We start from the raw sequence: 27464 nt of genomic DNA on the forward strand, positions 1-27464 counted from the left end.
TCTGTCTTTCTGCTTGTATTCAGTTTCCTAGCACTCAGCATAGTGCCTGGCCCATAGTAAGTGCTTAATCAATTCTGGTTGACTTCTATGGATGATAATCCGTCTAAGGAAACTGAGGAGTAGGTAGGAAGAAGAGGAGTAGCCTTGCTCTGGACTAAATCTCCCAGGTATCACATACACTAGCAGGTTGAGTACCAAGGCCACGTCTAGTCCCATACTAGAAGGGGCATAAAAAACCAGAGAGGAGAACGAATCTATGACAAGAGTGCTATGGAGAGGCCAAGAAGAAAGAGTTCTGAGGAAGTACTATCCACTTTGGCGGTTCAAGGATAATGGGTAATTTTGAAGAGAGAAATTTCAGCAGAGTGGCTTATTTTGCAGGGAAGATGTTAGTCCTGTCCAATGGCCTTGGCTTTGATTTGGGGGAGACTTGACTTCTTGGATTGTGAGTTGGTCTTACTGTCTTGTCCTCTGCTACCCTCTTGTGGACAGTTCTGGTGGGGCGCCTCTAGGCACGAGACTAGTTTCTCCAGAGAAAGCCAGAGCTGGGAGGGAAGTGAGAAAGAAAACATGGGGTCCAGCATTCCCATTTCATAGAGAAGGAAACTGAGGGGTAGAAAATAGTGGTTTTCACAAAACCCCAGAACTGAGAAGGGATCTCAAAGTTGCAAGGGACTTCCAATCTAGTCCAACAAATACTAACCAATGATCATCCAACCTTTACTTCAAGAACTCATCTTGAACTAGAGTGAGGGGAATTCTACTTTTAAGCTCTATATAGACTCCAAATTTACCTCCTTGCCACTTTGGTCCAGTGCTCCAAATTCTGTTCTCAGGAGTCAAGTGAAACTCTGATATGATAGCCCTTCAAATACTTGAAGACAGCTATCATGCTCCTCTACTGCCCCATCTCCTCTCTTCCCCAATCTCTTCTTCAGGTTAAATTTTTCCAGCTCTCTCAGCCAATACTCACATGGCACGGACACAAGGCATATCATCATCCCAGTCAACCTCCTCTGGAATCTCTCCAGCTTATCCAAGCCCTTCCTAAAATATGGTACCAAAAATGAAATAAAATACTCTAGAAGTGTCCTGACCAGGATACAAAACGGTGCCACTGTCACCTGCCTCTCTGTTCTTCTATTTTTTCCCCAATATAGCTTTCTTCTTTTTTTTCAGGAAAGAAGAAACAAGCATTTATTAAACACTGTGTCTCAGGCACTATGTAATTTACAGGCTAAGTAATTTACAAATATCATTTCATTAATCCTCATATCAGTTTTCAGGAATAGGTATTGTTATGCTCATTTTGTAGTTGAAGAAATTGAAGTAGACAGATTAAATGACCTGTCCAGGGTCACACAGCTACTAAGTGTCTGAGGCTGGATTTGAACTCAGGTCTTCCTGACTCCAAGTGTTATGCTCTGTCCACTGAGCCACCTCACTGCTATGTCAATTATGTGCTTCATGGGGAAAAATAAAACTCCCCTTAATGTTGGCAGACCTCTACTAATTCCCCTCATATCTTCTTCCCATGTTCTATTCAAATCTCTTACTGCTGTACACTTATTTGGTCAGGATATTTGTGTGACAATCAGCAGTAGCTAAGCCCCCTTGTACAAAGATGAATGTGACTTGTTGCTATTGACTAATAAAAGGAAATTTAACATGCTCATACACAACAACAAAGGCAGAAGGCACTTTTATTTTTTTTAACATAAAAGGCAAACCTTGCTTTTTATAAGAATGCTTTAAGCATTCCCAGTGCTTAGCACATTGTAAGCACTCAATATAAATGCTTATTATTATTTGTTTTATTATTATTTTAATAATAAAGGCTTATTATTATTTAAATCATAATTTATTATTTTTTTTCCTGCTTCATTCAGTGTGATCTTTTTGTGAGTGGTGGTATAGGAGTGGTAGTGATGGTTACAGCCAGAGAAGAAGCCAAAGGAGCAAAGGGAGAGAGGAAGGAGGCAAATGATGGTTTAAAGGGGACAAGAAATAGCAGGAGGTAGGTGACACACTTGGAGTCTTTCATCCATACAAGTTGCCACAGTATTTAACTTCCCCCCAACTATTAGGAAAGGAAGTTGAGGTTCAGAAGCATGTGCCACTTAGTTCCCAGTATCAGACCCAGGGAAGGATCCTGAATGCCTGCCTTCCCAACCTATGTTTTTCTCCCAGCGTTGTCTGGGTGCCCCCCAATATAGCTTTCTTTAGAAACGTTTTTTATGTGACAGAGATCACAGCTAATGAGAAGTAGATAGCCTGCTGGACAGAGGGCTGAGCTTGGAGTCGGGAAGACGAGTTCAAATCCAGTCATAGATACTTACTGGCTTTATGACCCCCAGGCAGATCCTTTAACCTCTCATGGCCTCATCTGTAAAATGAGGGTAATAATAACACCTGCCTCCTAGGGTTGTTGTGAGGATCGAATGAGATAATGTTTATAAGGCACTTTGTAAACCTTAAAGTGCTAAGTAAATATGAGCTATCATCATCGTTATCTAGAGACTTCCTTGAACTGGTAGACTCGGTAGAAATTGACAATGCAACATGGCGTCTGAAAAAATGAATGGTGCCTTGGGCTACATTAAGAAAAGGAGAGAAATTTATATGATAAATTTATTAAATATTTAAATGGAATAGTAAGTTGTACATAATAGATTGGCAGTTTCATGTGCCATCATCTTTTCTATTTTACTGTGTTTTGGAGATGCTTGTTTTATTCCATAAGTTAAAAATAAAATAAATGTGGGAAAAAAAAGAGAGGCCTAGTGTCTAGGAATGTATAATTGGAAAAGGATGGGGCCAGTCAGTCATGTATCAAGAGGAAGATAGCAAGTTGCTAACCTGAGAGTGGCCCTGCTGGTGCCCACAAAATGTTTAAAGGAAGGTCTCTAGTGCACTGCTCGACTTATAGGAGAATGAAAATAGGAATTCCACAGAGGTGAAGGTGTGATTGGGTTGCATTCTGCACCACTGGAGGGAATACCTATATCCATGAGATCATTGGTCCATTACTGAAGTGAGAGTGTCCACAACTCGCAGTGTACTTGGCTCTGGTGAGGGCGCACATGGAGTATCATGTTGAGTTCTAGGTGCCATGTTTTAGAAATTACATTGACAAGCTATAGAGTATCCAATTTGTAGGGGGCCTCGAGACTGGGGATGTTTAGTCTACAAAAAAGAAGCTGGGGAGTTGTGGCTGTTGTTCAGTTATTTCCCAGTTGTGACCAACTTTTGGTGACCCCATTTGGGGTTTTCTGAGTTGTTTGCCATGGCTTTCTCCACCTCATTTTACAGATGAGGAAACTGAGGCAAGCAGAGTTAAGTGACTTGCCCAGGGTCACACAACTAGTAAGTGTTTTGAGATCAGATTTGAACTCAGGTCTTCCTGACTCCAGGCCAAGCACTCTGTCTGCTGCACCCCTTAGCTGCCCATTTTAAGGGCTGCTATGTGGAAAAGGGATTGGACTTGTTCTCCTTGACTCCAGAGGCCAGAACAAGGAACAACGGATTGAACAAAGTTAGGAACAAACAAATTTAGGCTGGATGTAATAAAAAAAAAAAAACCAACCAACCAACCCACCCCTCCTAACATGGCTATCCAGAAATTGCATACACTGTTTCCGTGCTGCATAACCACTTGTCAGAGATGTTTTAGAGAGGATTATGGGTCTGGGTTGGATCACGCAGCCTCTGAGGTCCCTTCTAGTCCTGAGATCCTCTAAGAAATAGGAGTAGGCTGAGCTCCCATTTACACGTAGGCCAGGCCTCCCTCAGATTGTGGGCTCCTGAAAGCTACCCCAGCTTGAAGGCATCCTTTGGGTCAGCATCCTTCCAGAGCTGTAGCTTATGAGCCCTCACTGATACTACTTTTATTGTTGTATCAACTAGAAGAATGGTCTCCACACCTTTTTGATCACTCACTTCTAACAGTAAAAAATGTTTGAGCACATACTCCCAATATATAGTCATTAATTTATAAATTATATATGCTACTCTACTAATATATTGTTATATACATTACAAAAAATACACAAAAATAAAAATTTTAAAGGACCAGGTAAAGATGAAATAATATTTTAAAAAATAATTTTGTACTTTGTTTCATCTTATTAGTGGTACAAAAAAAACTTTCGTGGGAACCAGAGGACTTAAGAGGTGTACCCTGATACAGTGGTTGGGGTTGGTGGGGGTGGGTAATATGGAGATCAATTGCCTGCCTGTCTAACTGCCCTGGAGAGAAGTGGGTGGCTATCCTCCAGAGCCCACACTGGACCCAGGAAGGAGAATGAAGATAATGGAGACAACGGATGGCAGCGAGCAGACTGAACCATCTCTGCCCTCAATTCGAGTATTTCCTCAATGGATCATCATAAGCATCTTCTGGGGTCTGCACCTAGCTTTCCAGAACACTGAACGAGGGAGGATGCCATTTCCAAACCATACCAAACTAATCTGATGATAAAACAACAAAATAAATGACAAGAAAAGTCTGATATCCCTTACCCACCCAACCCCATCCATCCCCACCAAGACTCATACACACAGACGTCCACACTACTAGGAGGTGCTGAAACACCCATGAAGAACACGTGGCCAGGCAGTGTCCCTGTTGGCACTCCTCTTTGCCTCCAGTGCAGATGTTTGCTTCTCCCCTAAGGGGCCAATCTCATCAGCTGCTTTCTCCACAGCTGCAAACTTTTGGGGTCCTCTGCTGGGTCTCTGCTGCTGCTGTTGCTGCCACATGCTAGTGTCCACATGCTGAAATTCTCTGCGCTGAATCTCAGCTGCATTGCACCTACTAGTCACACTGCCTGCCCCCTCAACACCCACCCAGCCACCCACCTAGTGCACCTAAAAGCTTTAAATGCCTTGTCTCCCTGTTCCTTTAGAAAGTGAGTTCCTGAAAAGCTGAACCTGTCTAACTTTTTATTTCTTGTATCCTCGGCACTTAGCACAAAGTTTCACACATAGTAAGCTTTTATAAATGTTTGCTCATTCACTCAATTCATTCATTCACTCATTCACTATTCATGTGTTCATGAATGTGATGTTTCCCTTGTTCAAGAGTCTCAGTTCTTTAAGCTTCTAGTCTTGGTTTTTTGTGACCTGGACCAACAGTCATTTAATCAGCTGTAAAAGCCTCTAGTCACATTGTGCTTATTTTTAAATGATTTTAGTCTGTTTCAGCTATCACTCTTTGAATTTAATCTACTCTGATTTAAGTTGAGAAAACCCCTTTCAACTCCCATCATGCTCTTGAGTGAAGTAGTAGGAGAACAGTAGACTTGAAGTCACCAAGACCTAGGTTAAAATCCCATCCCAGACACTCACTAGCTGCATGACCCTTAACCTCTTCTACATCCCTCATTTCCCATCGAAAGGTGAAGTATAGGACTCAGATTCTAAGATTCCTCCTCCTCAACGTCTATGATCCTTTGGAGCCAGTAGAGATCCAAGTTCAGTTATCAGTGATTGCTTGATTGTTACATCTAATGGTCTTTTCTCCATTCTCATCCTTCCTGACCTATTGGTTTCATTGGACACTGTTGCCCACTCTCTCTTCCTGCATACTCTTGGCCCTCCCGCTTTTCATGACATTGCCCTCTCATGGTTCTCCTCTGATCCATCTGACCCTTTCTTCTCAGTCTCCTTCATTGGGTCATGTCCCCAAACTGTGAGTGTTGCTCAAGATTCTGTCCTGGGCCCTCTTCTCATCCCTCTAGACCAGAGGTTCCCAAAATGGGTGATACCATCTCCTGGGGGGTGCTGGAATGATCCAGGGGGGTGGAAGTAGGCTTAGGTGCAATTGGAGGGGCATTGAATAAAAAAGGGGCAGTAGAAGCATAAGGAAAGAAGATAAGAAAATTTTGAAAAACCATTTGCACTAGTTTTATCTGTTGTGTAATAGAGTTAAAGTCACAGTGATTACATTATTTTCCAAAGAAACACACAAAATGCAAGTTATAACCCATCCATGATCAAATCTACTGACAGGTCTTAACAAGCAAGCATTGGCAGGTGAGCATGTCATGAGTTGTTGAGAAGTCCAGCATGCATCAGCAGGAACATGTGCATGTAATGACTTGTTTATAGTATGATGCTATATGGTTATGTGATACAATATTGAGTTATCAAAATTTCAGTACAGAAAACCCCCCACAAATTTACAATAAATTGTTAAATTTAAGATGCATCATTTTTTTAAAAGAATATTTTATTTGTTTTTGAAATAACGTAACTTTTTTTTTTTAAAGAAAACTATTAAAGGGTTAAAGATAATAGATTTCCATGGGGGCGCTAAGTATTTTTTTTAAAGGGGATGGTATGCCAAATAAGTTTGAGAATCTCTGCTCTAGACTTTCTTGGTAACTACATCAGTTCCCATGGCTTTAATTATTTTCTCTAGGTATCTAAGAGGTATCATGGATAGAGTGCCATATTTGGCATCAAGAAGATCCAACCTTAGACACGAGCTGGGTGACTCTGGATGTGTTTAATTCCATCGGCCTCAGAATCTACCTTATTGGGTTGCTGGGATAGCTGTAAAGCCCTGTGCATACTTTAACGTGCTATTAAGCTATTATCTTTATTATCTTCATCTCTATGTAGATGACTCCAAGATCTACGTGTTTAGACTCTAGCTTTCTTTCCTGATCACCAACTGCCCATTAGACATTTCACAATGGATGTCTCCTAGAAAAATAATTGTTAAATTCAGCATGCCTAACACTGAATTCATTCCCTTTCTCTCCAAGTCTCCCCTCTTCTGAACTTTCCATTCCCAGTGTCTCAAGTCTGTCACATTGTCCCTCTCCTGAAGTCCTGCTGTTCCTTCACCCCATGTAGTCAAGAAGGTGCCAAATCTCACAGTTTCTGCCTCCACCAAATCTCTCACTTCCGACCCCTTCTCTCCACTCATCACTCCTTGCCTAGATTACTGCAACAGCCTCCTAATTTGTCTTCCTGCCTTGAGTCTCTCAGCACTCCAATCCATCCCACACACTGCTGCCAAAGTGATTTTCCTTAAGCTCACATCTCACCACGTGACTCCCCTAAATCAACCCACCTCAGAGGCTTCCCATTGCCTTTAGGTTCAAGTAGAAATTCCTCTGTTTAGCTTTTTAAAGCCCTGCACACCCTGGCCCAAATCTATCTCTCCAGCTTCGTTGAACATCCTTCTCCCTCCCACTTTCTACTGTCCAGCCAAACTGGCCTTGTGTACACTCCTCATTCACAATCCTCCTCTTATCTCCCTGCTTTTGTCCTGACTGGCCCCTCTGCCTGGGATGCCTTCCTTTCTTACCTCCTCCTCCTCCTCCCAGAATTCTTCTGTTTCTTCAAGACACAGCTCAAGAGCCACCTTCTGCAGGAAACCATACTCCATGCCTCCCCCCAAGTATTTTGTATTTGAATGCGTGTGTGTACATACCATTTATTAACTTTATGCAGTCTATATTTTTCCACATATATTTTTCTATGTGATCTCCCTCATTAGAACGTGAGCTCTTTTTGAGTAGGGAACGTTTCATTCTTTTCACTTGTATCCCCAGATCCTGGTAAATGGTTCGTTTTGTTTTGTTTTTTGAGGCAATCAGGGTTAAGTGACTTGCCCAGGATCACACAGCTATAGTAAGTATCTGAAGCCAGTTCTGAACTCAGGTCCTCCCGACTCTAGGGCTAGTGCTCTATCCACTGTGCCACCCACATGCTCCCATCATAAGTGTTTAAGAAAGAAGAGTTGGGTTCCTTGAAACAAGGCTACCTCTTCCTCTCAGAGTTCTAGAGGTACCTCTGAGGTGTCCCTGAGTGACAGTGATCTGTCTTTCTTATTCTATCGACTTGAGCCCAGGTTCTGGTGTGTTTTTCCCAATGTCAATTACCATTTATTAGGACCCCAGTATCATTGGTAGTCAGCTAGGCGGCTCATCAGATAAATGCTGGGCAGGGAGTCACCTGAGTTCAAATCCAGCCTCAGACACTTACTAGTTGTGTGACCCTAAGCAAGTCACTTAACATTGTTTGCCTTAATCTACTGGAGAAGGAAATGGCAAACCACTCCAGTATCTTTGTCAAGGAAACCCCACTGACAGTATAGCATGGTCCACTGGTTCATGAAGAGTTGGATATGACTAAAAAACAAATCTCCTCTAAAGAGGCAGGTAGGTGGTGCAACAGATAGAACACGAGACCCAAAGTCAGGAAGACCCAAGTTCAAATCTGGCCTCAGATACTTAGATGTGTGACCCTGGGCAAATCTCTAAACCTCTGTCTGCCTCAGTTTCCTCAACTGTAAAACAAGGAGAATGACAGCAGCTACCTCCCAGGATTGTTGTGAGGATCAAATAAGATCATTTTAAAGTGCTCAGCACAGTCCTGGCATATAAACGGTAGCTATTACTATTATTTAACCAATAAACATCAATTAGCTTATTCTAGGAGATGGTTACTGAGAAGTTATAGCAGAAACATTATCCTTGCCCTTCAAGGCACTTACATCCTTATGTAGGAAGACCACATGTATAAGTGGAGGCAGCAGGAGGGGAGGGGAAGGAAGTGCAGAGGGTCTGGAGCAAATCTGGGAAAGGAGGGAAGGAGCGAGCTTGGAGGGCTTGGGTACTTCCTTAAATGGAGGTCCCGAGGAGGAGCCCAGTCCTCAGAGGAGGGGGCCCCACAGGGGCAGAGGATTCTTCCAGGGTGAGAAGGTGGAGACGTTCTGAGAGTTCAGAGTGGAGGCAAAGGAATGGAAGACATGGAGGAAATGGGAGGGGGAAAGGGATGAAATATATCCCCAAAGCTTTTAGGACCGCCATTGATAAAGCTCTGGATCTGCAGTCCAAGGACCCTAATTCAAATTCTGTACTGCTACTACTCGCTGACTGTGTGACATTGGAGAAGTCCCCCGCCTTGGGCTTCAGTTTCTTCATCCATAAAAATGAGTTTGGACTCTGTGATCTCTGCGGTCCCTCCCAGCTCTAAGTCGGAGGAGCCTGTGTATATGATCAATTAGTAGGTGTATACTGCAAATAGGAAATGTTGTGGTGACCTCTGTGGGTATCTGGAGAAGAGGAAAACCCACAAGGGCTAGAATGCATGGGAAGGCTGCCTTGGAAGAATCTCACAGGGGAGACCACAGACCAAGGAAATGCACAGTTTCCAGGCAAGGGGGACGTTTGGGATTTTTGGCCCTGGCCCTTTGATCTGCCAGCATCCTTCCCAGGCAAGGCAGAAAGAAGCTCCTTAAGCCGGATTGGCGGCTGGGATTTTAAGGGGCGCTTGGCTCAGCCCCTACCCAGGAGAAGATGAGGCAGCAGGGGTAGGGGCTAGGCAGGCAGTCACCCTGCTGGTATCTTGTGGCAGAATGATAGAACTTAGATCTAGGAAGAAACTTACACATCATCTAGACTAATCTCATTTTACAGATGAGGAAATTGAGACCTTGAGAGGGAAAGGGACTTGCCCAGGGTCACATAACTGGAAAGCAGCAGAGGCAAGACTCGAATCTAAGTCCTCTGGGTCCAAAGCTGGTGTTCTGCGCCAGTGAGGACATGGCCACATTCTAATCAGAGAGGTTAACTCCCTTTGACAGAAAGAGAAAGCTTCAAAGCATGGTGGTTGGTGCTCAGTCTGGGGCAAGACACGTCAGGTCAAGCAAAGAGGTAGGAACTCCCGGAAGGGGATTATCCAAATCTTGTATTCCCTTAGTCTCTGCCACGGTGTCTCTGTATTTCCTCTGTTCTTGTCTCTGTCTCTTCCTCATTATTTGTCTCTGTGTCTTTCACCTTTATTTTTTTTGTCTCTGTTTCAGAATTGGTCTGTCTTCCAGTTTATCTCCCCTGTACTCCTGTCCTGTTATCAGGGTCAATCTATCTCTTTCTCTGTACTTGTGTCTGTCTCTGCAATGCTGTCCAGATGTCTCTGACTGTATGTGTTCCAGCATCTGTCTCTGTCCCCCCTCTTCTCTGTCTTTGTGTCTTTATGCCCATGTGCCCTCTGTCAGCCTCGGCCGGTGGCCCTGTCTCTCTCTTTGGATCTCTGTCTCTGTGACCTTAGCCTTGTCTCTGTGTAGGCACATTACCTCCCCTTCCCCCTTTCAGGTGGAGCCAAGGCTGGGTCCAAGGGGAAGATGAGTGTGAGTGAGTGTGTGTTTGTGCGTGCGTGCGTGTGTGTGTGTGTGTGTGTGTGTGTGTGTGTGTGTGTTGAGAGGAGGTGCAGGTGCAGGACTGCTTCAGGAGGCAGGAGCCTACCAAGGGCGGGGGGGGGGGGGGGGGGGGAGGAAGGGGGAGGGACAGGGAGGGAGGAGGGAAGAGGGAGGGGGGAGAGCACAGCGAGGGTAAGCCAGAGCCTGAGCAGGGAGCTGGCCCGATTCTCGGCTTCACCTTTATCTGCTCTTCCAGCTGCCTCTTATCTCCTGACTTGGGCAGCAGCACGAGGACCGGATTAAGGCAGTGCCAAAGCTGGAGCCCAGAGATGGGGGTGGGGTGTTGTGCAGTGATACTGGTCCAGCGAGTGACAGGCAGTGATTAGGGAAGCAGGAATGGAGAATCATGGAGGGGAGAGGTGGGGTAAGGGACAGGGAATAGAGGAATCCAGAGAGATGATAGGGTGGGGGCAGGGGAATATTAGGGATTATGGGAATATAGGGATAGAGTCAGAGTTTGGGTGAGGACACTCAGGCCCAGACCTTGTCTCCCCTTCCCCTCCTCCCATCCTTATTTCCCTCTCCTGATAACACTGAGCTTTCAGGGTTGGGGGGCATTCCCCTGAGAGGCAGCCTGGCACCAGAGAAGGAACCCCTTGATTCCAGAATCAGGAGTCCTGGGTCAAAGATCTCTCCCCTCCTACCACTTCTGGTATCACCTCCTCTGCCCTCACCAGAGGCTGTATTGAAGCAACTTCTGCCCTGGAGTCCAAGATGCCCATCACCATCTCCCAGAAGTCTCAGCTACTCTGCCCTCTGACCACCTGCTCTACCTCCCAGCCAAGGCCCCTCTCTCCTTATTGATCATTGTCTCTCCTAGAAGGAAACACACACCAGATATAATACCCTTCTCTGACTGTCCAGTTTTAAAATCGTGAACTGTCATCAAATCAACTCTTTCCTTGTTCCTGGATGGGATGTGTCAATTTACTGCACTATGGCCCAGCTCACCATCCTTGTAAAAGTCTTCAGACCAAAGTGTCTTTCACTACTCCCTTATGTGTGGTATCTCTCCCATTAGACTGGAGAAGGAAATGACAAACCATCTAGTATCTTTGCCAAGAAAACCTCATTCAGGGTCAGGAAGAGTCAGACACCCCTGAACAACTTCCCTCAGAATTTACATTGCTGCTCGAGGTCAGGGATTGTCTGCTTTTGTATTTGTATCCCTAGTGCTCAACCCAGTCCTAGGCACCTAGGAAGCCTGTTAAACATACTTTTTACAAGAATCTTATCACTAACCAACTAAGCAGTTCGGTTACTCAATGGATAGAGCTCTAGGCCTGGAGGGAGTCAGGAATGTCAAATATGGCCCCAGATACTTAGCAACTGTGTGACCTCTCTCTCTGTGTTTGGGTCTCTGTGTCTCTGAATCTCTGCTCTGTGTTCTAATCTTGGTCCTCTGGCTCTCTTGGTGTCTGACTTTGAATATTACTCCCTCTGTTCCAGAGGCTGCCAAGTGGTGCAGTGGATAGAGTGGTGGAGCTAGAATTAGGAAAATCTCAGTTCAAATCCTGCCTTACATCTGTCTGTGACTCTGGGCAAGTCATTCAGCATTATTGTTCTCGACTGTTAAATGGGGTTAATAACAGCACCGACTTTGTAGAATTATTGTGAGGATCAACTTAGATTACTGTACAAACCTTATAACTCTATATAAATGTTTTAATGCCTTTGTGGGGAAACTGAGGCAGGTCTCTCCTTGTCTTCTGTCTTACCTGTCTCTAACTTCTTGCTTGTTGTCTCTATATCTATCTTTGATTTCTTTTCCTAGAATGAGGGGTTTGGAGGTAGGAGGCACAGGGTGAATTCCTTCTCAGCTCCCCAGGGAAGGAAATCTCTCACTCTTCAAGGGCCTGAGACTGCTATGGAGCAAGTACTGACATTGGCCAAAATGCCTGGAGGTTATTTGCAACTGAAGTATAATTCTTACATCTGAGGCTAAATTGTCTGAATCCTCCACCTTCTCCATCCGAAGCCAATCTGCCAGCTGCCACTATCATGCAGAAGACTGCCTGGCCCAGTCACTGTCACCACTACCACTCCCAGCCAGCCACCTCATTTTCAGGGCCCTGTTCAAACTCTCCTGTTTGAGCATACACACACACATACACACACACGCACACACACACGCATGCACACACACACACACACACACACACACACACACAGGATTGACCTCCCTTCTTCCTGCCCCACTCCTGAATGATGTTTTTTCCAAATGGCACCAGGTTCTGTCCAGAGGGGGCTAATGGAGCTGCTTCCTGGCTTCAGGAATTCTGAATCATTTTGCCCAGGTCAGGGCAGCCCCCAGGCCCTGAACCCTGGGCTCTGCCTTTCCCACAAGTTAGCATCTGGAGCCCACTGTCTAACTTGACCCTTCCCTTTCCTTCTCTTCCCCAATGGACCCAGCCTGGTCTGCTTTTCCAATTCATTCCCCAGGAAACTTTATAGCTTCTTCCTCCTCTCTGCCCCCTCTCCCCCCTTCCCCTCTTCTCCAAATCCTCCCTGCCTTCAACACCCACCTCCAGACCCACCTGAGAGGTCAGAGGATCACAAAATTTAGATTGAGGAGGGGCCTTAGAGACTAGCTAGTCCAGGGGTTTATGACCTTTTGTGTGTTTTGGACCCCTCTATGGATCCCTTCTCAGAATAACATTTATGGCCCATAGTCATAATTGAAATAAAAGCTAAATTTCAGTTACAGATTAGTAAAACTAAAGATGTAATTTTTCTCCCATTCAAGTTCATGGAGCCCCTGAAATCAATTTTCAGACCACCTGGTTAAGAACCCCTTAACTCATTCAACGCCCTCATTTTATGGATGGGGAAATTGAGTCCCAGATAGGGAAAGTTACTTGCTCAAAGTCATATGGCCTCCCAGCAAGTTCCCCCATTTCTGTAGTACTTTAAGGTTTACAAATTTTCCTCATAATAAGTGTTTAAGAAATGATAGTTGTTGACTCTCAACACCTCTGTGAAGTAACTAGTACAAGCATTAAACCCGTTTTACAGATGAAAAGACTGAATGGAGAAGTCACTTATCCAAAGTCACTACTGTTGGAGGCATGATTTTGAAAGCAGATCCTCAGACTCCCAAATCCAAGCCTTTTTCACCAGATCACCACCCAGAGCCTGAGCTCTAGGAGGCCTTCACTCCTTGGCCCTGACTGAATAATACGTCCAGTCCCATCTTTGATTCTACACCATCTTATCTGCTAATGGTTATATGGATGTGAGTCTTGTTTCCTTAATCAAACTGAGGGTCAGTGAGACAGGGGGCACAGTAGAAGAAAGAGATTTGAACTAGAAACTGGATACCCTTGTTGCAGTTAAGTGCCTACCACATGCCTGGCATTGCCCTATGTCCCCCACCTAGCACAGGGGCCTACAGACTTGTTCAAAGAATCAAAGGCCAAAAAGAAACTAGAATCCGGGTGACATGGGCCTCAGTTTCCTCACCTGTAAAACGAGAGGATTGGACCAGATGGCTTCTGAGGTCACTCTTAGCCCCAAATCAATGACTCTACACTCCTAAGATTTAGACTTTAAAGCTTATTTAGTCTGACTTCTTTATTTTATAGATAGAGAAATGGATGAGGAAATGACTTGCTTAAAGTCACATACCAAGTGTTAGAGACAAAGCCAGGACTTGGGCTGACTTCATTCCTGGATCTTCTTGTTCTGTTTTTCAGATGAGGCACAGGTTGGCATCAGTGTTGAGGAGTTCCTTCAGGAGGCTATAGATTATTGTGTTTAAATAAGAGTTCTGAACTCCCAGGCAGAGGACAAGGATAGAGGGGTTAGGGATGGCCCAGTCCTGACCAAGCAGCTCTCAGGGAGCTGGGCAAAGAGAAGCCCTAGGGCCACAGTGGATATCCCTGCCCCTGCCTAAGAGAGGCCTGGAGATGGAGACTCATAGCCTAGACTGCTCATTCCCTCCTGGGGGTTATGTCTGGGGTCACTTCACTCCACCCTTCTCACCCTCCCTTTTCTCCCCACAGCCCCAGGCGCCCCACTGGGCTGGGTCCCCTGGGGGGTAATGGGAGCTGGGCTCCACGGCCTGGGCTGGCCCTGATCCTCCACTAAGATGGAAATTTCTCCCTCCGCCAGAGGAGTCTTGGCCAGCAGCCGCCACCACCTCGAAGGACCTCCCAGCCTCCCCCCATTCCTTACCCCGCTCCCTGGGGTGGGTAGGTGGGAACAGTGTTCCTAGTGGGTCTGAACAGAGCAGAGAAAGGAGGGCAGGACCCTTAGATATCCAGGGTACATCCCTGCCCTTCTCCTCCCATTGTCCCCATCCTATCCCAACCGTGACCTCAGCAGTCATGAGCAGTGCCAACATACAACCAGTTATTTCCTTTATTACAGATGGGAAAACTGAGGCTCAGAGAGGTTGTCAAAGCTGACATAGTGAGAAAGCTCATGTTTCATTTTGTTCTAATGCTGAATTCCAGAGCCCTAGGATTTTGTGATCTTAAGATGCTCAGCTAGGAGAGACAGTGTGGTATGGCGGACCAAGGAACAAGCTCCACTTTGGGAAGACCCATGCTTAAGTCCCATCCTGTCACGTTGGGTGTAACACTCAACATCTTGGTTCCCCAGCTACCTTTAAAGCCCTACGACAGACAAATTGTTGATTTGTAAGAGTAGAAGGAACTTTCATACTAGAAGTTTATTAAAAATCCCAAGCCTGTTCAAACCACCTTCCCCCACTCAAAAAAAAATTCTAGGCTGCTAAAAGTCCAGCGTTTGGAGATTCTGGTGTTTAGGTTTAAAAGACTTCAAGATTCTAAGAGTCTAGGATTCTAAGTTGTGCCCCCAGCCACCCAGCTCCCTATGCCCATCCTGAGAACAAGGACTATTCCTAGGGTCCCTACAGACCCTCCCCCCTGAAATATCAACAGTCCCACAAGGCAAAGAATCCCAAGGGAATCTCTGTTCTATAAATACATCCCAGAGTTCTAGGAATGAGGAGAAAGAAAGGAGAATAAACTGTACTATCTGCAGGCAATCTGTTGTTAGCTGTGTGATATTGGGGAGAGGCATGGTCCTCTCTGGGCCTGGTACTAGTCTGACTACTAGGCCTTAGTTTTCAGCTCTGAGGGACCCATAGCCTTGAGAAACAACCTGAGATAAGGAAAACATTTAACATAAGTAGGTGTTTGCTTTTTTTCAAAGAAGGCCTAGCTCCAAATTTTATTCTGCCTCCTGAGGGGTACAGAAAGGGGTGGTGGATGTGGGGAGAGGGGGCTGGGTAGAGAAGAGAGCAGGTTAGAGAGGACCCAGAAGGCAGGTTGGTTTGTTCTTAAGGGACCTTAAGGGTGTGGAGAGTGAGGAAGGGGAGATGTTCAAATTTTAAAATAAAATAAAGAGAATCCATAAGTGTAGCCCCTATCTACACACTATAATATATCTACACACTATCTAACATACACTCACACACACAGATTGACATACACATCTGTGCCAAGGTTGGGAACAGGAAAATGAAGCTCCACACTCCACATATGGAAGACAGGGTGATCCCGAGGCTGGGAGACCCAAGGAAAGCCAACTAGGACTTTTGGCTTTGGCCCAAGCTGTCTGCTGTGTGATGATGAGTAAAGTCCTCAGCCCACCAAGAACTCTCATGGTACTTGGGGTATCTTAGTCTTGTAAGGTTCTCCAACCCTCCTCCCCCACTTCAAATTCATCAATTGTATAGGTCAGGAAACAACTACCCTGAGATCCAATGGATAAAATTTTGAGAAATCACCCCCACACACACACTAACCCTTGCTTTAACCTAGGCTCAGAGTGTGTTCTGGGAAAAGGGACTGGGAGGAGAGGAACAAAGGCATTTCTGGCCAGCTTGGTTTCTTGGAAAGAAAGTCAGAGATACAAAGTCAGAGGTTCTGAGTTCCAATTCCAGGTCTGCTATTGACTGTTCTCTGTCACTCAACATCTATAAAATGACAGGGTTAAACTAGACAACCTCTCTGGTCCATTCCAGCTCGAAATCGATGAGTCTATGAAAAGCCTCTGAAAGCAGAGAACAGGCAAGCCCCAAACGGAGAGCCTGGGAGTCTAAGTTCCAGCCCCAGGCCTGCAATCTAGCATTTATGTGCTAAGTGACCTTAGGCAAACCCCTTCCCTTTTCTGAGCCTCAGTTTCCATATCTGTAAAATGGAAATAAAAATCCTTGCACTATCTGTTTCTCAGGGTTGTGTGGAAAACCCTTTGTAAACCTCCAAGTGCTCCAGAAACAAGAGTCATTATTATCTTAGTATTTTCCATTATTTATCTCCCTTACTGTTAATGGGAATGTCTCTCCCTACAGGCCCCATTCATCCCACCTCTCCTGGAACCACTGAATAGGAGACGCTCTGAGTGTCTCTCCCTTCTCTGCCCTCCCCCCACAGTCCGCCAGCTCTCTGGGCTGAAGAGGGTTTAAAAATAAAACATGTAAATACATTTCTTTAATACAATCAGCCCAAGTTAATATATCCCCCTACTAAGTTCCCTCCTCCTTCTCCTGGGGCCCGGATTGGGGTGGACTGGGTTGGGAGGTGCCTTCTGGGGGTGGGGGCTGGGGGTTGAAGGTCACTGGTCCTGGTCTCCAAGTCTGCTGTCCCAAACTTCAAGTTCATGTATTTCCTCTTCATCCTCCGTACCACATTCCTCCTTCTGCTCTCGCCCTGCCAAGTCATCTTGGTGAAGGAAGTCAATGAGGGTTGGATCTTGGGCCGATGGAGGATGCCTCAGACCTAGTGCCTCATCCCCTGTCTGGCCCTTAGACTTCCCATCTGTAAAATGAGGGGATTGGACCAGAGGATATCTGAGGCCCCATTTAGTTCTGAAAGTCTATGGAAAAAAAATAGATGTTTCACTGCTGCTTTTTTCTTTTACACTGATGCTAATTTTCAGTGCCACTCCCCATCAATAGAACCCTCCCTGGTAACAGAACTACAGTTAGGCCAAATAAACCTATACATCGGTGGTTTCTGAAAACATAGGCTGGGTTGCGCATCTATACATCCATTATCTCTTGGTTGAGAGGAGGGAGGTATGTTTTGCCACCTGAAATTCTACACTCTACGGTTTCTTTTCTGTGTTTGACATTCCATGTTCTGTGTTCTCTGGCCTCTTCTAGAGGTAGGGAGGCAGTGAAGTGTGTGGATAGTTGGGTCTAGAGGCAGGGAGACCTAAGGTCAGATCTGACCTCAGACATGTACAAGTGACCCTGGGCAAATCACTTAACCTCTGTTTGCCCCAGTTTTGTGAGCTGTAAAATGGGGATCATGATAGTACCTTCCTCCACCAAGGTTGCACCAAAGATCAAATGGTGTGAAGTGCTCAGCACAATGCCTTGCATGCAGTAGGTGTTTAATAAATCCTTCTTCCCTTCCCTTTTTAAGTTGAGTTGTAGAATGAGAATCACAATCACAGGAAGTCAGGGCCTCCCTGGACAAACAGGCAGAGTTAATGGCCCAGCCCCTCCCCCATACCAGGACTTCTCACAGTGCCTGGTACAGAGGAGACCCTTAATAAATGTTGATTGATTGATTGATTGATTGATACATACCTGGTCTCTGACCCTCTCTGAATTCAGGATCCTGGCCCAGGAAAGGCTATCTCAGCTCAGTACCCTGGGGTCTATGGAAAGAATGGGGAGGTAAGAAGATGGATAGAGGATGTTGATTTTGGGGGGGGAACCAGGAGGAGGGAGATTGCTGGCACCTTGGGTCTACCACCCCCTCCCATCTGCCCCTTTCCCATGGGATTGTGGGAGAGGGTGTAGGCAGAGGAGAAGGAGAAGAGGGAGGATCTAATTCATGTGTGACTGTGTGTGTGAGGGTGTTTGATCTCCTGCTTGCCCCCCCTCCCGGCTCGGCCCCAGCTCCCAGGCCATCCCAGAGGAAGAAATAGAGACTTTCAAGTCCCTGTTGCCAGGGGCAACTCTTTTATTAGAATCCACATGTTGGCCACATGTATCCCACTCCACATCTGTCTGGGAGGCAGGCAGCCTCGGGGCTCTGAGCCCCAGCCACCCCCTCCCCACAGCCTTGTCACTGCCAGACCCTGGGGACCCCAAGGGGAAGGGGAGGGCCAGGGAAGAAAGGAGGAAGGGCCAGGCTCCTAGTGATTCAGGGAAAGCCCTGGATTAGGAGCCATGGAGTTATGTCATGTTCTTCAAGTCTTTTGCTATTTACTACCCAAGTGATCTCAGGCAAATAATTTCCTCTCTGGGTCTCAATTTCCTTAGTTGTAAAATGAGGGGTATTGGATCAAATAATCTTAAGGTCCCTTCTACCTCTCAGTTCAATGATCCAGTGATCTTATAATTGATGGGGGGGGGCAATTGCTGTGAGAAAGAAAGAAGGGGGGACAGAAGGGAAAGACAGGGAGGGGAAAAGAAGGGGAGGAAGAGGAGGGGGAGAGGAGCAAGGAAAGAGGAGGAAGATGGTGATGTTAATGGTGACAGATTAGTGATGATGGATGATGGACTGAGACAGAGTCTGCAACGGAGCTTCTTCCTCTGGGTTGGGGGTAACATTGCTTCTAAGTTCCAGTGTGTGAGTATGTGTAGCAGGGAGTGGGGGCAGGGCATTGGACCCAGGCTCAGCAACCCCTCCTAACCCTTTTCTTGGTTGGTGGCCCAGCCTAAGGAGACCCCTTTGAAGTCTCCCCTCTCCAACTCTGAAAACCAACCTCCCATCTTCCCTCCCAGCTCCCCAGGTGGTGTGCATAGGCCCATGTCTTTCTCAGGAAGAAGGGAATGTCAGTGTGCAAAGAGATGGGTGTTTGTGCATGCACGTGTGAGTGTGTGTGTGTGTGTGTGTGTGTGTGTGTTTGAGAGAGAGAGAGAGAGAGAACGTGCTTCTCTGCATCTATCAGAGCATGCATGTCTTTTCCTTTGTGTGAGGGGCTGAGGGAGGGTGCATATATAATAATCACAGTTGCTCCCATTTCTACTGTGCTGAGGCTTTGCTTCCCCATAAGTGGGCGAAGAAGGGAGTGCCAACATTATTATCCCCATTTTACAGAGAAGGCTCATCTAGAAGAAGTGACTAGCACAGGGTCACCCAGCTGATGGGGTCCACTCTGATATTTGAACCCTTAAAGTTCTGCTGTCTTTAGACTATGCCCTCAACCAGCACGTCTTAATTAGCTCCATTGGTCGTATGTGTATTTGAAGCCGCTGGACTATTAATATGGGTGTACTTGAAAGCCTTGAATGTCAGTCTGGATGTTAGCCTGAAGAGGGGTAGGAACTGGAGGTGATGAAGTCAAAGCCCTGGGTCAAATCCCCTTCATCCTGACCCCTCAGCTTGACCCTAGCCTTGACCTCAGCCGACCCTCTACCACATGTTCTTCAGGAAAAAAAATGGAAAACCCAGGTACGTAGGACAGATTCCCATCAGCCTGGGGACCCCAGATCTTCGGTTACCCCTGTTATTGTCCAGGTTGTGATTGTGAGATGGGTGTGTGTATGTTTGTGAGTGTTTGTACATGTGTCAGAGGTGGGTTCTGTGTCTGCAGTTATACAGACGTGTACACATGAGTCTGGGTTTGGGGATGTTAGCATGTCTGTGTGTGAGAGGTACTGTGTAAAGGTATGTGCTGGTGTTTGTAGATGTGTGTGAGGTGGTGTGATATGTGTGTGTGTGTTGGCATAGTTATCTGTAAGGGTGTAACTTTGTGTCCTATGAGAGTGTCTCTGTGTGCGTGTGTTCTAGATTGTGCCTCTGTTAGAGAGTGAGGTTGTGTGTGTGTGTGTTCACGCCCCATAGTGAGCCTTTCTCATCTTTCCCTGACATCTCCCCTCCTCTCAGATGACAATGAGAGTGAGTAGGAGGATCTGGGAAGGGGAGGGGGGTATGGGCAGCAATTACTCTGTCAATGATGGGAGGAGGGCGGGCAGGAGCCATGTCAGGTTTCATCTAACTCTGTTCCCCCAAGTCCCCCTGAAACTTAACCCATCCCAAATATACCATGGATTCCACACCCAGACAGATATAGATACACTCATATACCCAGAGACACCTAGTCACAAATACACACTCACACACACATACACACACACACACACATCCCAACACATTCACATTACCCTCACACCTAGTTAAATGCCTACTCAACCACCCACACTTACATCTCAGAACTGGAGGGGACCCCAGAAGGCATCTAGTTCTACCTCCAACCCCAAACCGACCAAGATCCTCTCTCCAAGTTCCCAGATAAGGGGTCACAATTTGAGAGTCCCCTCCCACATGGGGACAACCCAATCCCATTCTGAGCATGGTGAGGAAGTCCTTCCAGTTAGCTAAGCTCTCTACAATTCTCCCCATTGCTCCTGGTCCACCCTCTGAGACCAAGCGGGCCATATCTAATCCCTCTCCCTGTGGGAGCCCTTCCAGGCACCTGTTACAGCCCCCATGGTCATCTCCATGGTTCCTTCAGCTGACCATCTCCTGTCCTCTAGTTTCTTGGTTGTCCCTCTACAGAAGCTCCCCAGCTTAGCTTCCTAAAATGCAGATGAGGGCAATATTCTAGACATGGTCAGACCCAGGCAGAGAGCATCTGGACTGTCCAGTCTCTAGTCTGGTCTTCATAATGCTTCTTTTAATGCAGTTTTCAAGGGTTTTTTTTTTTGGCTGCCATATTATGCTCAAGGATATTTCTTTACCAAAATCAGTTGCCTAGGAGCCCTCAGTCTGCCATCTAGGTCCAAAGGGAACAGGAAGGTTTACATTTCAAAAGCCCAAAGAGAGTGAGGCAGTAATAGGAGGATTTCAGGTACCAGTCAAGGAAATTGAGAGACAGGGATTCAAACCATAGACAATCTCCAATTCTCCCTTGGTGTAGGGCAGGTGGTAGGCTACAAAGTCCTGATTAGGAAGGAGAAATGAAGGAAACAAATTTTTATTAAGGGCTTACTATGTGCCAGACATTGTGCTAAGTGCTTTATCTTATTTGGTCTTCACAACAACCTTGAGCTGGTAGGTGCCATTATTATCTCCATTTTATACATGGGGAAACTGAGGCAGGCAGAGGTTAAGCAACTTGCCCAAGGTCACACAATTGTGAGTATCTGAGGCAGGATTTTGGGGCAGCTGGATATCATAGCAGATAGAGCACCAGGCCTGGATTCAGGAAGACTCATCTTCCTGAGTTCAAATCTGGCCTCAGACATTTACTAGCTGCGTGGGAGAGTCACTTAACCCTCTTTGCTTCAGTTTCCTCATCTGTAAAATTAGCTGGAGAAGGAAATGGCCAAGAAAAGCCCAAATGAGGTCAAGAAGAGTCAGACAGAACTGAAAATGACTGAACAGCAATACGAGGCTGGATTTGAACTTGTCTTTCTGACTCCAAGCCCTGTGTTGTATTCCATTGTACTGCCTGGGTTTAGGCCACTGCCTTCATCCCCGGAGTTGGATGCCAATTCTAATCCCAACTCTTACTTCACCACAGTCCAGGGCATTGATCCTGAGCTGTCCAGATTGTTACTTCAGTGTACACCCTCCTCCATGACCAGGCTTCTTTTCCTGCTTTTCCTGCTTCTTTGCAAAGCCTACCCTGGACTGATCTAGTACCAGAGATTGGAGATAGGGAGGAAAGATGGTTACAAGCTTGCATGATGTAGAAGGCCTGAGCATGGTGACCTAGAGAACTCTGAGATTCACAAGACCAATGCTCAAATCTAGGCTCTGTTACTAACTCATTGTGTGACCTTGGTTATGTCTCTTTTCTCCCATAGAGCTCACTTTTCCTGTCTGAAAAATAGGGCAGCATGACATAGTGAATGTAGCACTAGCCTTTGAATCAGGAAGTCTTGGATTGGAGTTTTGCCTCTGATTCCTACTGATTGTATCCCCACAAGCAAGTCCCTTCACTTTTCTGCATCCTAAGCAAATTTCTAAAATCACAACTCGCTCACACTGATAAAATCACAGATCGAGATCTCTTTAAATATGGGTGCAAAGATGTCCACTTTCCAGCGCTGTCGTGAAGAAAGTCTTTGCAAACTTTAAAATACTAGAGGAACAGGATTAATTTATTGATTTGACGGTAGAATGATGATGCTCACAGGAGAGGTGAGGAAATAAATCTTTCCTCCTAATCTATTTCTTTCTTTTAATAATAACAACTTACATTTCTATAGCACCTTAAGATTTACAAAGTGGTTTTCTCCCCACGCACAAAGGTTAATAACCCCATTTTATAGATTGAAACTGAGGGTAAGAAAAGGAGATTTTTAGCTTGAAACCTAGGAGATCGGAGATCCTTCCGTTCTCATTTTATAGGTCTTGAAGCTGAGAGTTGAGTAGAGAAAGGATTTTTCCCTCTTTTTATGGAGGCAATCAGGGTTAAACCACTTGCCCAGAGTCACACAGCTAGTGACTGAGGTCACATTTGAACTCAGATCCGAGTGACTTCAGGGCCAGTGCTCTATCCACTATGGCCCCTACTGGCCCCAAAGGGGTTTCTCACAAGGTCAGACCAGTAGCAGCCAGAGTTGCAGTCAGGTCTAGCGAAGATGAAGTCTTTCTGTCCCAAAGAAGCACATTCCACTTGAGAGTAACTTTCCTCTGCTTAGAGTCTAAATCTGCCTGTTCCAGTCATTGCTCTTCATGGCGAAGAAAGACAAATCTAATCCCTGTCTCATATGATATCCCTTCAGACACTTGAAGACATCAGTTATGTCCTGCATTCCCCACCTTTCAAATCTCGTCTCTAGGCTAACCATGCCCATTTCTTCCAAACCAGTCATTAGGTTGGGAAGGTCACAAGGTCCTCCACCATTCTCATTGCCTTCCTCTGCATGTTATCTATGACTCCCATCAACCAGGACTACCAGGTTGGAACTAGTGGCAGCAAGATTGAAGTGTTCCCCCCAACAGATGAGGGAGGGAACCTATCCAGAGGGTAGCTCCAGGACCAGCCACCCAGGGTGCTGAAGGTCTGAGAGCTGGGAGCTGAAGTCTTAATATCTTCTCTGCCCAGAATTCAATGCCCCTAAAATTCATTCAGCAGACCCCAGGAAAATTAGGCAGCCAGCTCCAAAGAAACCAGGCTGCAAGGCCAAAGGAAACCAGGCAATGCCCAGGGAGTACACAGAAACCGACCTTAGCGTTCCACTGAGTACAACAGTGGTTCCTGCCAGGTCCCTGAGAATAAGGGGGGAGAGAGTGGTGGTGGCCAGAGACAAATGTTTCTGTGTCACCTGGTGATGTGCCCAGAGGAAGAGGGAGGGAAGGAGGGAGAGGGCAGGGCCACTGGGGAATGAGGTGTGGTCAGGGTAGATTCCTCCCTGTACCCAGTAGGTATTCAGCTGCGCGGGGGGGCCCCCCCCTCCCCCCAGGTCTTGTCCACCACTCCCACTCCCCAGCTGGAGCCGTCCTGGAAGATCAGATGGGATTGGTTGGGCCAATGGGCCAGGATAGAGAGCACCGTTCAGGATCTGCCTTGGCAGAGATGGGGCGCTATCCCTGTTTCCAGACTGTCGAGGACCAGTCTGGTGGAGGTTTCAGTCCCGCGCCTGCAGAGTCCGGGCTAGGAGTGTCCTCCCAGACCTTCCGGGGACTGGAGGGGCGGAGTTTTGTCCGGCACCCGCAGGGGATGGAAATGACCTTGCCCTGGGCCCGCCTGTCCTGGGGCTGGCTTGCCCTCTCAGGCTAGCCCCCGGCGGGCGAGGGGCTGCTCAGACCTTGACATGGGGCGGCGCGCTCACTCTGTATCCCCCTTGGGACTCCGCAGCTCCGAGTTCTGAGTCACCTGCTCCCCGAGCTGCCGGTGGCCTCGGTCCGAGCTGCGCCTCCGGCCCCTGAAGGCAGCCGGTCGGGGGGCGGGCATAAGGGAGGCGGGGCGGGGCGGGGCGGGGCCGCGGGAAAGCCGACCCTCCCAGGCCCCCAGCAGCCGGGGCCGCCCCCTGCTCCGCCCCCCGCGCGCCCGGAGCCTCCTGCGGCTGAGCCTGGCTGCCCCCGGGGAGCCGCAGAGCCGGGAGAGCGGGAGGGTGGGCGAGTAGGACTAGAAGGAGTCCGAGCTCCAGCCCGAACCCGAATCGGCCAGCGGGGCAAGCCTTCGGCGACGAGCGCCCCGGCAGCGGCAGGCGGGATCCGACACAAGCCCCTGGCCCAGACCCTTGCTCCGCCGTCGGGGAGCCGGCGCCTCCGGCTGCCCGGCTAGCAGCGCTCGGACATCGCCTGCCGTCTAGGACGTCCGAGGCCCCAGCCGTATGCACCGCTGCCCCCCGGGTCCGGGATGACCGGGGCTCGGGGCTGAGGCCGGCGCCGGCGCCGGGACTGGACGGGGCGGCCCCCCGGCCCCATGGGCCAGCCGGCCCAGCCCCCCCGTTGCCGCCCCCTCCGGGCTGGGCCGGCTGGGATGGAGCCTCGGCGCTGCCCAGGGGTCCCCGGGGCTCGGCCGGGCTCGGGTGGCCGGGGCCGGCGCCTCTGAGGGACAGCGCGGCCCGGGAGCCAGGTAAGGACGCGCCCCCTCTCCCAGTCCTCCCTGCCTCTCCTCTCCCCGCAGCCCTGGGGTGCGGGAAGACCTCAGGCAGAGAGCTGAGGGCTGGGCCGCTGTGCCTGGGAAGTGACCAGTCAGTGACAGGGGCAGAAGATCCTGCCGGAGCGGGTGGCTCCTGGAGGAGGCTCGGTCAGGAAAGTCAAGTAGAAGAAGGAGGATTCGTCCGGGGATAGGGGTTCTGGGACAGCGGGAGTGAGGGGTGGGGTCTGCTTGGGATGGGTCAGCGTGTGGCCAGAGGGACTTCTGCAGGTGGGAACTGACCAGAGGGTTACTGGGAGGGGATTGGGGTCAAGAGAAGGGAGGGGGTCGGTCTGCGGAATGTGGGGAAGGGGATGGACTGAGGACTGACTGGAAGGTCAGGGTGAGAAGAGGGGGATTACCGGGGTGTGGATTAGTGGGAGGGGAGGGGTCCTAGTGGAGAGGCTCAGCTGCAGGGAGGGGGCCAGCTTGTGTGATGGGGAATTCGGGGGGTTTGCAGGGAACCCTGGCGGGAGGGGTCCCGGCTCTGGTAAGGGGTCCGCTGTCTTCCTGCGTTTCTCGTTTTAGCCGGGTTTAGGGAGGCCAGTACCTCCTGTCCCTCCTGAGCAGTGAATGCCGCTGGGTTCCTGGGGCTTCCCCTCCTATCTCAACCTGGCTCCCTCCACCCCAGCCCCCCGCCAGCCAGTCCTCGTCCCTTTGTCCCCCCTCCCCGAGTGGGAAGGGGCTTGGTCGGGGGCAGCGGGGGCCCCTTGCAGGTAGTGAGGGGTGGCCGCCTGCTCCCCTTCCCAGATACAGCTGTGGTGAAGTAAACATCTGTCAGCAGTCAGTTCCCAGTCACCAGCCTGCCTTCTCGCCTGCTCACCCGGGGACACGGTGTCCTCCCCCCAGGGCGAGGCCCTCCCCCCCTCTCCCAGCTGCCAGAGGCCACGTGGGGGCACCAGCGAGTAGGAGAAGCCAACTCTGGTGGGTCTGGGGTGGAGGGGGCTGTGGTCGGGCCTGGGAGGGGGCCGGCACCTGGCCTTTCCAGAAACTGAAAGCCCGGTGGAGGAGCATGCGGCTTTAAACAAAATACCTACCCGGGCGATCTTTCCTAGTTTCTAGGATTTTCTTTTTACAGGCTCTTAGGGACCATTTAGACCAATATCCTTTCCCCTTCCCCACTCCCCGAAACGACACACTTGTCATACCTGGTTTAGAAAAACCAGGTAAAACCCGGGGAAAACTAAGGCCAAGAGAAGGGAGAGACATAGAGCCGGTAAGACACTAAGTTAGAAAACTACCTGGTGGGGAAGCAGGAGATATATAGAACAGGGCTGTCGCTTCATTGTTTTGTTTAAAAAGCTCTGTTTTCAACTAAGAAGAATTTAAGCTTACGACAGGAAGACTGAAAGAGATGTAGAGTCAGGGAGCGTACTAGTTAGGGAAAATGCCCCATTTCAGTGTGTTTGTCTCCAAAGCGAATATATAACCTCGGACTTAGAATGTAGAGGGCCAATCTATACCAGTGTTTGTCTACAAGGCTGGGTCAATAGCCTGGAAGCCCCCGGGGGGAGAGGGGTGGCCAGCCAGGGCAGGTACAAAGGGTTGTGGGGAGAGAAAAGAGGCTAAGTGCTGAGACTGCTGTGCTAGGACTCCTGTCCTAGGTCCCCTCACTTCCCTGGCCTCAGTGGGCCTGATATACTGCATTGTGATATCCTAAAGGTCCCCATGAAGGCGAGGGGAGCTGGGATCTAACGAGAGTTGAGGCTAGAGAAACAGGGTGGAGAAAATGAGAAACTGAGATCTGGCTTTGATAGACTCAGACCCTTGCTGGCTGTCGATTCTCTAGACTGTCACTCTGGGTTCTCCACATCCTTGGGACACAAGATGTCAGCTCTGGACAGGACTTTGGGACATAAAGTATCTAAGCTGGAACAGGCTTTAGTACAGCAGCTAATCTAAGAGGAAGAAACTGAGGCATAGAGAAGTTTAAAAACTTACCTAAGATCCCAGAGGGAGTAAGGTTTGAACCTAGAACTTCTACCTCCTAGAAACTGGGTCTTTTTCATTATGCTGTCTTCCCTCTCTAAGCCTTATCATAAGTGGGACTCCTCCCCCATCACTCATGAGTGTGTGACCTGATTCATGGTGGGAAGTTCCTTACAAAAATCACAGAATTTCAGATTTGCAAGGGTCCTCAGAGACCATCTTATCCAACCCATACACCCCTCACCCCCAAATAAAATACCTAACATCTGTATGCCACTTCAAGTTTTAGAAAGCATTTTGTTTATATGTATATATGTGTATATGTATATATGCACACACATATATGATCTATAATATATATTAATATACACATATGTATTATATATAATCTTACCTGCTCCTCAAAGCAAGCCTGTGAATTAGATGATAATATCCCCATTTTGTAGATGAAGAAACTGAGAGTCAGATAAGTTAAATCCTTCTCCCAAGTTACCCCATCCAGTCACAGTCTATGGAAGAATTTGAACTCAGGTTTTAGTGACCCCCAAGTCCAGCACTGTCTCCATTCTGCCATGTAGTTATTACCTCTCCACTACCTGATAAATTGGTTTTCTAGCCTCCAGTGAGGGGCAGCCCATGAGTTTTTGAGGTAACCTGTCCCACTCATCGATTGGTCAGAAGTCTTTCATTAACTTCTATGGTTGTTAAGATGTGTAATCACTTCCTAACAAAAACCCTACAGAGGAGAAAACCATAACTCCCAAAGGAGAAAAGCCTTATTAAAGGTCAC

The 27464-nt window shown here is 47.8% G+C and overlaps 1 protein-coding gene across 2 annotated transcripts in view; it reads left to right on the forward strand.

The window, feature by feature from the left end:
• The first annotated feature begins 24088 nt into the window (after positions 1-24088).
• Positions 24089-27464, forward strand: part of NRTN (neurturin) — a 43203-nt gene continuing 39827 nt past the window's right edge. Inside the window, exon 1 of one of the 2 annotated variants that reach the window (XM_072601938.1) lies at positions 24089-24682. The gene's annotated coding sequence lies outside the window, so the exon portion shown is untranslated. Of the gene's footprint in view, positions 24683-25292; positions 25670-27464 lie in introns of those variants that run through there. The other variant, XM_072601939.1, reaches the window with a different exon arrangement.

Source organism: Notamacropus eugenii, chromosome 4 (genome assembly GCF_028372415.1).
Source record: "Notamacropus eugenii isolate mMacEug1 chromosome 4, mMacEug1.pri_v2, whole genome shotgun sequence".
Taxonomy (NCBI): domain Eukaryota; kingdom Metazoa; phylum Chordata; class Mammalia; order Diprotodontia; family Macropodidae; genus Notamacropus; species Notamacropus eugenii.